This window comes from Microtus oregoni, unplaced genomic scaffold (genome assembly GCF_018167655.1).
Source record: "Microtus oregoni isolate MIOR12 unplaced genomic scaffold, Mior012 000079F_003, whole genome shotgun sequence".
NCBI classification, from domain to species: domain Eukaryota; kingdom Metazoa; phylum Chordata; class Mammalia; order Rodentia; family Cricetidae; genus Microtus; species Microtus oregoni.
This window is the reverse complement of record NW_024544155.1, coordinates 1,282,712-1,294,445: the sequence shown is the minus strand read 5'-3', so window position 1 is coordinate 1,294,445 and position 11,734 is coordinate 1,282,712. Positions and strand designations below refer to the sequence as shown.

Genomic DNA, 11,734 nt, shown 5'->3' with positions numbered 1-11,734 from the left:
GGGTAGGTAAGGGGAGATGGGGAGAGAGAAGGGTGAAGGGGAGGATTGGGAAGAGCTTGGGGGAATGGGATGGTTGGGATGGAGGAAATGTGGATATGGGAGTAGGGAAGTATATATCTTAATTAAGGGAGCCATTTTAGGGTTGGCAAGAGACTTGACTCTAAAGGGGTTCCCAGCTGTCAAAGGAGATGTCCTCGGCTTGTTCCTTGGGCAGCAGAGGAGATTCTGTCTGAACTGGCCTTATCCTATAGCCACACTGATGAATATCTTGCATATCACCATAGAAACTTCATCTGGCGATAGATGGTGATAGAGACAGAGACCCAAATTGGAGCATCGGACTGAGTTCTTAAGATCCAAATGAGGAGCAGAAGGAGGGAGAACATGAGCAAGGAAGTCAGGACCACGAGGGGTGCACCCACCCACTGTGACAGTGGAACTGATCTATTGGGAGCTCACCAAGGCCAGCTGGAATGGGACTGAATAAGCATGGGATGAAACCGGACTCTCTGAACATAGCAGACAATGAGGGCTGGTGAGAAGCCAAGGATAATGGCACTAGAGTTCGATCCTAATACATGAACTGGCTTTGTGGGAGCCTAGCCTGTTTGAATGCTCACCTTCCTGGACCTGGATAGAAGTGGGAGGACCTTGGACTTCCTGCAGGGCAGGGAAACTGGACTGTTCTTCAGTCCCGAGAGGGAGGGGGAATAGAGTGGGGGAAGGAGGGGGGTAGGGGGAGGGGAGTGGGGGATGGGGTGATGTGTGGGAGGAGATGAAGTGAAATGGGAAATGGGGAGGAGGCAGAAATTTTTTTCAACAAATAAAAACAAACAAACAAAAATAAATTAATCAAAACTCAATGGCTTGGAAAGAGAAAAAAAAAAGAAGCTAGAGCTAATGGACCAAGCAGTGATTGAATTAATCCAGTTTCTGCATGGTTATTTTGGAGCTGAGCAGCCAGGAACAAACAAGCAGCCTCCTACAACAGAGTGGGAAGGATATGAGGTAACCAAGTGCCTTACCAGATAATAACTTACTGGCAATTTCCTTACTAGGTTTCTTGATGTCAAGCAAACTGGATTTTTATGACTCTTGATGGGAGGACATGAGTTTGTTGAAGTCTTTTGTTCCTTGTAAGTAATTTTGCTATATATTCCCATAAAACCTTGTTTGGTAAAAGATTTGGTATTGGTGAAAGTTAATATTTGTAATATGTGTATAGTTTCTACTAATCTCAAAAGTAGTGTACCAGGACCCAGCTTGGTTTCCTATTCAGATTACAAGTCATATGGATGAAGTGGACAAAGACCTTGTCTGTTCCCCTCAGTCTCATCTTTCAAATAATTTCCACAAAATGCCCTGCAAATCCCAAGTGCATGCCTCTGCTCCCAAGGATCTTCTGCCTCAGCTCTGTTCCCTCCTTCAGAGCCAAAGAATACCAACTCCTGCCTGAAGTGCCCATGGTCTTTCCTGTCCTACAGACTGTCTAACCCTCAGCTTTCTAGTTTTCTCTGCCTTATTGTTTGCCCACCTGGGTGTTGTGGGCACAACCTCTGACCTATTTCCTATAACTCAGTAGGTAGCTGGGAAACGGACAGATACTTCACCACCTGTATGCCTTCCAAAGTCATGATTGGTCCTGGCTACTCTCCATTTGAATGTGTGGAATGTACAATGAAGCAGCAGCATAGAGGGGAATGATATTTTATAGAGTTAAAGTATCTGTTTTCAAGGTCGTGACAATAGCTGTGTTCCTGCCTACAAGCCACTGTCAGCATGAGACTTCCTCTACTGTTTTCGATTTCAGGACAGCAGGTGAAAAGTCTTGACAAAACACCAAAGTTATCTGCTAGGTCACCTCCTAGGAAGATGTCACACAGTTTTAACTGCCACTGAGTCTTTCTCTTTTTTGTGTGTGTTGCCTCCCTCCAAAGCTCAGCTGACAGGGATAACAGAGTCTCTCCACTTATTCCAGGCCTTTCTTAGCTGCCCAGCTAGGAGCCTTAATACAATGGGTATCACGTCTTTGTTAGGAATGGAACTCAGGACATCTAGAAGAATAGCCGCACTCTTAACCCCTGAGCCATCTTGAAATTTGCAAGCAAATGGATGGATCTAGAAAAACACATATTAGTGATGCAACCAAGACCCAGAAAGACAAATGCAATATATACTCATTCATGAGTGGCATTTAGTCATAAAGCAAAGAAAAACCAGCCTACAATTCACAACCCCAGAGAACCTAGAAAACAAAGAGAACCCTAAAAGAGACATATATGGATCTACATAGGAAGGAGAAAAATACAAAATCTCCTGAGTAAATTGGGAGCATGGGTATCACAGGAGAGGGTAGAAGGGAAGAGAGGAGGAAGACAGGAGAGCGAATAAAATGTATAGCACATTAAAAAGAATTTTAAAAAAAGGAAAAAAAAATGAAAAACGAACAAAGAGACAAACAAAAAGACAATGAGCATCATAGAGCCAGCCTCAGGGCCAATGTGACCAGAGGCTGTTATCTCATTAAAAATGCAGCATATCACGAAGAGCAATGTGGAGAGGCATGTGATGGGGCTATCTTACAATCCCAGCACTGAGGGTAGTTCAAGGCCTGCCTGGGCTGCACAGTGAGACCCTGTCTCAGAAAATAAGTGAAGGGATGTTGTTCAGTAGCAGCCTGCTTGCCTCACATGTGCAGACTCTTGGGCTCAATACCTAACAATTAAAAAAAAAGAAAGAAAAGGAAATGAGTAAAGGAAAAACTAAAACCAAAAAGAAACATGGAGAAACATTGGATGCCTAGAATTTTTTATTCCTGACACTCATTGGCTTCCTCAGGTTTCCTTGTCACACTGGCTTACATGGGGAAAGAAGCCATCCACAAGCTTGGGATAAGTAGACACCACAGACAAGGAGGCCTATGACACAGACTCCCCCAGACACTGGCATGTATTGGTAGCAGGAGGTTCCCTGTCACCCCAGCTGAAATCTTAGCCTATTAGCAGGTCTCCCTGAGTGATGCCATTGAGGCAAGAATCTTTGTGAGCTCTGGTGTGCTGTGTGCCTCTCCTCTCCAGGTGGCCTGGAGAAGAGCTTGCATCTTTCTGTTTTCCTTGGCAGTGGACTCCAGAACATTTCAAGCTCACCTTCCATATCTCAGGAGGCCTCTGTACATAGATGCTCGTTGCATTTCTCAGCATGACAGTTTACCCCAGTAGTCCCTGTACATGACTCCTGAAGTGTCACATAAGTCCTGGAGTTTCAGAGTGAAGGTCCAGCTTTAGAATTTGTGTGGGTGGTCCGAATCTTGTTGGGATCCCCCAGAAATTGTTATTCCCACTGGCCAAGAATAAGATGACTACCACAACTTAAAGCCAAATTTGAAGCAAGCCTAATTAAATACTGGTCAGGTAGATGAACTCAAGCCAGGTTCCCAGGACATCAATCACCAATCCTTCTTTAGGTAGGTGTCTGGTTTAATGTTATTCTTTGTAATAACCAGACTACCTCATGGTTTCACAGTTCTAATACCAAAAGAAAAGTTCCCTTTAAAAACAACAAAAATGTTAGAAATAAAATCACATTTCCAAGAAAAGATTTTTCATCACAGGAAAAGTCTCATTTTATTGCTAGTATTGTTCTACAATGCAACTTTAAAATGTCTTTGCAATTAAAATGTAAGCACTAAATTGATCTATAAATTCATCCATCTTTTGTTTGATCTATTTTTCTTCTATAAACACAAACAATTTCTCATTTAGGTTTGCAATATATAGTTTTGTTATATTCATACAGGGTTTTTGAATAGTTCCACAAATGGTTGACTAATTTCTATTTATTAGGGATGATTAAAATGCAATGCATATTAAGGCTGAGCTGGAGAAAATGAAACAAGGACTAATTATTTGCTAAGTATATAGTAGAACAGAAGCAACAAAGAACAGAATATGTATGTGATCTTAATTCTTGAGAGTATTTCATATTTGTATTACTGATTAGGCATCTTTATTTTACATTCACACATATTGTGAGACATGTGTAACTTTTTCAAATATTGATTTTATATAATTGGTTTGCACTCATTGAGAATCATGAAAATAATTCATCATGTGCTTAAATTTAGCAATTCTTATAGTTTACCAAGTGAGAGAATTGGACTTTAAGTCCTAGTTTGTTTATTTTCTTTTCCGAGCTGCATAATATACTACTTACTGCAGTTCTTATTTGCTGTGTTTTTAAAATTGTAATATCCTGAAGTTTTTGTTTGTGGAATTTATTTCCAATTGCTCCTTAAGAAGTCCTTCATTGCTACAGCTACATTTCTAAGTGACTGAGCTACATTATTCACTGTTATTTTCTTAGAGGATTTACCACTATTTGTAAAGCTTAAGAACAGCCTTTTAGATCCTGAATGAAAAATGAGAAGGAAGAGAGAACTTATTTCTCAGGTCTCTTTCTTTTACCAACTTATTCAGAACCAGGTCTTTGTTTCATTTTGTTATGTCCTTTGTTTTTTCCAGTCCCGGGTATCTGCCCCAGAGCATACTTAATGTTGGATAAGAACTTGATCAAATGAGCTCTACCTTCAGTCCACAAATAGATACTTTAAAAAGGAAGCTTGTATCGTTAACAGTCATTTCCCCAATTTTATTTTTAATTCACTATTTGTGAGTGGGGTATGCATGTAGGTATATGCATGATACAACATGAATATAGAGAAGTCAGAGAACAACTTTCATGACTTTGTTCTTTTCTTACATTGTGAATTCTGAGAATCAAATTTAGGTAGACAGGGTTATGAGGCAATTGCTTTTATCATCTGCCAGCCCAATTTTCTCAACATCTTGCATTAAATGTATTATCTTAAACTCGAGCTATTCAGTTTCCTATAAAATGTTTCCTTTTTACTTCAGAGATTTTGCACGTAATATTGAAAAATACACGTGCATGCAAATGATATCTATTTACTATGATTAATGTGGTAATGAATGGCAGCTATTATAAGTGTCAGTATGCTTGGAGGCCATTAAGGATGGACTTCTCCACTCATAATCAGATTCTGATATTACCTTCCTTTTTCCTGTTAGATACCAATTTTCAAAAGGCGAAGCAACATCATTACTTACAGATTTAAAATATCATAAAAGAGGAAGATAGATGTGTCAGGGGTTTTGAGATGATGGTATAGAAAAAGATACTTCTTCCTTGACAAGAGAACAGAATTTGTCATGTACTTCAGGCTCTGGATGTATACATAACATTTTAAAACTACCCTAAATATTACATATATTTGTCCACTTCCTTAAAAGTGAATCCTACTGACCTTTACAATTTCCTGGCTATGGGAATCACCCTTCAAAAAATCCAGTTTACCCCATGAAATGTGAAAAGACTAGTAAGAGTAATTATCCCCTTAGGGAGATAATGTGCTTCCACACTCAAAGCCCTTCCATTTATGCAGTTGTTCACAGATTCTTCTTGCTTATCAGGCCCACTTTTGAATTGTAATTCAAACAGCCTAGTTCCTCCCCTTCTTTATAGTCCTCAGAGGATGGCCAAAATCTATGTCTGCTTGTTTGATACTTTGAGCATTCTCATAATATCCTTGAAAACACTGGATTCCCCATCCAGCAACTTGCTTACCCTTATTTCTCTTATTTCCCATTTCCTGCATTCATGGACCCTGTTAAGACCCTTTGAAGGTTTCTGTTACAGTATTAAAATGGCTTGAGAAAAAGCATCTGGGGCAGGGGCGCTCCATAACACAGTCCTAAATTAATGGAAGTCAGAAAGACACAAACAGGGCAGGAACCTGTGATGTGGGATTCCCCCTCTGCATGCTGTAATTACCATTGATAAATAAAAAAAAATGCTTTGGGCCCTTAACAGAGCTATAGGGGAACAGAGCTAAGTGGGGAAAACTAAAGTAAATACTAGGAGAAAGAAGGGCAGAGTCAGAGAGAAGTCATGGAGCCCCACTGGAGCCAGACAGAACATTAGCCCTTAAGCCACAGCCACGTGGGGATACACAGGTTAATCAAAATGTACTTTTTTGTCACTGTGGCAGCCAGTTTCTATTCACAACAAAGCTCCAGTCCATGTTTTAATTTATTTTGAAAAATTCCTGACATTACAGAACCAAACTAAAATGTATTAATATTACACTCTTATATTTCCATGGCAAACACATATTCATGAGCCAAAAAAAAAAGAACCCAAAAAAAGGAAAAGGGGGGAGAAGGTTATAAAACTCAATATGGATATCTCAGCGTAACTGCTGAACACAGAAAGGATTAAAACGCTTTTAATTAAAAAATCATGAGTGGATGATAAAGTGTGTAGAAACTGAAAATTTATAAACTATTTAAAACCTTGAATCGCTGACTGTTCAGAAACTACACAGATGGATCATGGGTGGTGGTGAACAGCAGAAAGGGATTATGGGTGAATCTGTACAGTTCTAGCTGCTCCCCATGCCACCTGTCTCCGAGGAAAGCCTGACACTGATTAGATACTGAGCCAGGCTGATGCTGGCAGCAGACCCAGTGATGGTGACCAGCCTATCAGTAGATCCTTCCACTGGGTTTGCAATTTTGATCTGCGCCCCAGACATCTGACGGATCTCATTGATTTTGGCGCCCTGACGCCCAATTATGTAGCCAATCAAATTATTTGGAATGGTGAGTTCATGAGAAGTAATTTGAGCAGATGCATCCAAACCCCAATAGCCTTTCACCTCTGGAGAGCTGGATTCAATGCCACTGAATCCGGTATTTCTATGGGTCATGGGAAAATGAGACTGTTGCATTGCCACCTGGTGCAGCTTGGTCAAATCTGGCTGTGGAATGGCATACTGTCCTTGAATGGTATAGGCCTCTAGAGGTGGTCCCTCCAGGTCAGGGTTGAGGCACATGGATGGGGAAAGCTCGCACTGTCACTGCCTGTTCTGTACCTTTCCTGACCACCTGGAAAGATGACTGGAGAACTCGAGGGCTTGGGCCAGTACGGGATGGTCATGCCCTTGGGGCGGGGGGGACTCCAACATGACCACGCAGATCTGTTTGACACACTCAATGATGGATGGCGGAATGCCAACAATAGTGATTGCCCGCTCAGTTGAGCTGGGGAGCATATCCCCTGCCACCTGGACCTCAGCCCCTGTACTCTCTTATTTCCTTGATCTTGCAACCGCCTTTTCCAATGAGAGAGCCACACTGACTAGCAGGGACCACGAGCCGTAAGGTAACTGGGGGTCTGCTGGCAGCTGTGCTATTGGTCATAGAGCTGCTTATGTCCTCTTCCAGTTTATCAATGATCATAGCAAACGCTTTGAAGATGGCATTAGTCGGTCCAGCCAAAGTGATAATTCTCTCAGGACAATTCCCTTCTGAGATGTTGATACATGCACTACTCTCCTTGCGCATCTTCTTAACAGATTCTCCTTTCTTTCCGATGATACTGCCAACTTTCTTTCCATGCATAAGTAGCCTGATAGTAAGAGTGACATCTGATCCACCTTCAAGCACACCAGTGTTCATGTCTAGTAGTTATAGGGAGCTGGACTTTCGAGTGGTGAAGTCTTTGGTCACGGGTGGAAGTGAATGGCAAAACTGGAGGCTCCACTTGACTGAGGAGAAAAGGGGAGCAGGCAGGAAGGGGAAGGGCGGGAGGCCAGGGGTGGAACAATAGGGGCCAGCGGGAAGACAACCCCCCACCACTGCTGGCGGGCGGAGGAGGGGGTGGAAGGGGAAAGAGACCCTGGGGTGGGTGGAGGGCTGACTGGTGGGCAGGCAGGAGAGGGTGCAGGCTGCGGCTGCTCCTGCTGCTGCCTCTGCTGGTCTGGGCAATAAAAATGGGTTTAATTAATATATAAGAGTTAGCCAATAAGAAACTAGAGCTAATGGGCCTAGTTAATTTAATGGGCCAATGATTTAATTAATACAGTTTCGTTTCATACAATATACTTATGATTTACCTAAGAGATAATATCATATCCTTCTGAGTCTTTGATGGAGTTGAAGAATTTATAGTTATAGTTATATTTTTCCTTAGTTATGATAAAAGATAAAGTAGATATAGATATTGTAACTGTAATTCTTGCTTGACAACTGTTTTGTTATATACAATTTTACTATGTTAAAGATAAAGCCTTCCTTTTGTTTAAACAGAAAAGGGGAAATGATGTGGGAGGTCCTTCTGTCCATGTGTTGCTTTTATTGGTTAATGAATAAAGAAACTGCTTTGAGCCTATAGCAGGGCAAAACTTAGGTAGGTGGGAAAGACATAACTGAATGCTTGGAAGAAGAAGGCAGATTCAGAGAGATGCCATGGAGCCGTCAGAGCTAGACATGCCAAAACATTGTCAGGAAGCCACTGCCATGTGGCTATACACAGTTTATTAGAAATGGGATAAATTAAGATATAATAGTTAGCCAATAAGAAGCTAGAGCTAATGGGCCAAGCAGTTCTTTAAATAATATAGGTTCTGTGTAATTATTTTTGGTGTAAGCTAGCTGGATGGCCAGGATAAACAAGTGGCTTTTTGCAACAGTCTGTAACTGTATGTCCCTAACAAAGGGCCTTACTCTCTATTTTTTGAACATCACAGAAAGGATAACAGGGGAAAAGAATGAGAGGTGATTTAAAGAATTTTTAACAGTGTTTTTCAAGGGATAAAGTTGTTGTCTCCAATTGATTGAGATAACAAAGAAACAAATGTTTTGAAGCAATGCCCACATGCTGTGTCCATTATATATTGTGTATATTCATTTTTATTATGCTGCTATAATCATATTTGCTGGTTTCAGCAAATGAATACATACCACATGCATTGCTTTTTGGGTCTTGGACATACAAGTGTATATAATTTAAGATTACAGCTTTGCATTTAGATTTTAAAGTTGATTACATGGGAAATCCAAGGCAAACAAGGTTGACTGTTACACTGTTCTCTTAAAAGTAGGTTTAAACAAGCAGACAGTGCATACAGAAGGGTAACAGTCTTAAACCTTAAATGGCCTTGCATTATTGACTTAGTCTAGCAATTTTTTATCATATTACATTGCTACACATAATTGCAGAAACAAACTTTTTTCAAGTGACATATGGTTTTAAATACCATGCTATTCTATTCTGTCTCCCCCTTGAAGAGAAAGAATTTAAATTCCCTTTTCTGGAGTATAGTGACATATTTCTAATATATAGCATATCAAAAGGTGACATATTTCTTGTAAAATTAAATTTTAAAAAAATTATTTTTTTCTCAACTGTAATTTTGTCTGAGTAAATTTTTCTCATTGAATTAAACTGCAATACCATGAAGACCCTTAGAAGAGAAAAGTAAGCTGCTATATTTCAACTCTTATAAATTATTATTCAGCCTTAAAAATAGAAAAACAGGCTGGAGATATGGCTCAACTATTAATAGAGCACACTACTTTTATAAAACTCTCATGATGGGCAACCTACTGCTTGTAACAAGCTTCAGAAAATTGACACCCTTCTCTGGCCTTTCACAGGCACTCCTATATATGTACAGATGCACAAACACACATTAAAAAAAGATTAAAATATACTTTTGTTTTGTTTTGTTTTGTTTTTGGTTTTTCAAGACAGGGTTTCTCTGTGGCTTTGGAACCTGTCCTGGAACTAGCTCTGTAGACCTGACTGGTCTCGAACTCACAGAGATCTGCCTGCCTCTGCCTCCCGAGTGCTGGGATTAAAGGCGTGCGCCACCACTGCCCGGCTAAAATATACTTTTTTAAAAAAGGAAATTTCTGTCATTGGCAATAATACAAATGAACTTTGATGTTATTTATGTTGAATAAGCCAGGTACAGAAAGATAAATGATGCATGGTTATACTTACATGTGAAATATCACAAATTTGAACACTATGATTGGAGGAAGTTGGGAGACATTATTCAGAAGAGAGAAAATTTCAAGCAGACAGTAAAATGTGTTCAAAAGGTCTATTGTATAACACTGTGACAACAGTTAGCAATGTATTGTGTATTTGAAAGTGGCTGAGGATGGGTTTTATTTACATACCTCATGCCAAAAAGTGGTGTGAGAAAATGGATTCACTTATTAGCTCAATTTAAGCTTTCCTCTATGCACACATATTTCAAACATGTTGGGCACAACAAAATACTTTTATCTCTTAAGTAACAAATATTAATATTAAGATATCATGAGAGAGAGAAGGAGGAAAGGAGTTGAACTATAAAGCCTCTTGCAAAGAGCCACAGATACAAAAATGAACTTGGAAAAAAATTACACTAAGTTGACTGGCCAATGAACCACACTGATCCTTCTGCCTCTACCTCACAAATGATGGGTATAATAATAACCTTGTTTTATTCATCCTACATTTACTAAAATTAATGACATCAGTTTGTTCTGTGTGAATCCATATAACTATCATCTGTTGATATAATTTGATATAATTTTTTATTAAATAACATAAATGAAAAATTAAGATTCCAGATTTTTTTTGAGAAATTGAAAAAGTAAACTGAGATCTGAAAAAGGAAAAGATGTAAAAGGAATAGTACAGACAAAAGTAGTAATTTGATAATATAAGTGATACAAAATCATTTTTATTCATTTATATTATATTAAATGCATAGTATATAGATGCATTATAGTGTATTAAATCCTGTTTTAAGAGACAGAAGTCAGTCATTTTTCAATAACTTGCAACATATATTTTCTCAATTATTTATACTAATTTCCTAAAAAAAATTTTGTAATTTTTTTAATAATCAATTTTTATTATAATATAGTTTCTCTTATTCAGTATTTTTAATCATCATTGGATAAGAAGTAAATTTATTGAAATTCATGTCCATAAGATTTACAAGCTTTTATGGGGTTAAATGTATATAGTCTAAAACTAATTAATATCACAGCATTTATTTGAAAGAATCATTTTAATTTTACCTGGTAAATTGGAAAAATAAATAGTCATTCTAAGAAGGACCATAGTTAAGTCTTTTTGGAATAGATCTTCTTTTTTTTCAAAAGTTTTAACTTAGATAAATTTCCTCAAAATTATTTTTCTAATATCAGGATATGGGCATCCACAATATGATGTAGGGTAGAAGAGGTTACTCTTCGACCTTGCACAGCACTTTGTTAACCACTTTTTTTCAAATGGCCATTTCTTTTGTTGCTAGATGGCAGATTTGTAGGAGAGTGGCATCCAAAAATTATTACAACTGCAGCTGTATTTCATGCAATTGTTGAAGAGTTTCCTCTGTTCAAGGATTTCAAAATACTTTTCAATGGTAAATTGCCTTTATAATATTCTCTTTTTGAAAAATATAAAATCCAAAGCATGAAGAGTTGTAGTTTACCAAGGTCAGCTATTAATTTTCTTCACCAATAAATTCATTGTTCATCTACTAAATTCTGAACACTTTTTTGAGTGCAGTGAAATCTTAAGAAATAAAAAAGCAAGTTTTCTTAAATCAGACGTTTGGTTTAATGCAAAGGGGAAGAACCGAAGGAAATTAGGTACAGGTATAAAGCATTTATAAAGCAATTATAAGTCATTCCCATTAAGTGATTTAGCTTTTAGTGTGTGTGTGTGTGTGTGTGTGTGTGTGTGTGTGTTTTAAAGGTGGTGCATAGAATGAAGTTACATTGTATAATTAGGATCAATGACCCTGGGAAAGTTTTTAATGAGTGAGGCAGATGTTTAGGGCTGCAAAGTGGAAATGACATTCTGG

At 38.6% G+C, this 11,734-nt stretch overlaps 1 pseudogene; it reads right to left on the bottom strand.

The window, feature by feature from the left end:
* Positions 1-6,460: 6,460 nt before the first annotated feature.
* On the bottom strand, positions 6,461-7,538 carry LOC121441560 (annotated as a pseudogene).
* Between the last annotated feature and the right edge of the window lie 4,196 nt (positions 7,539-11,734).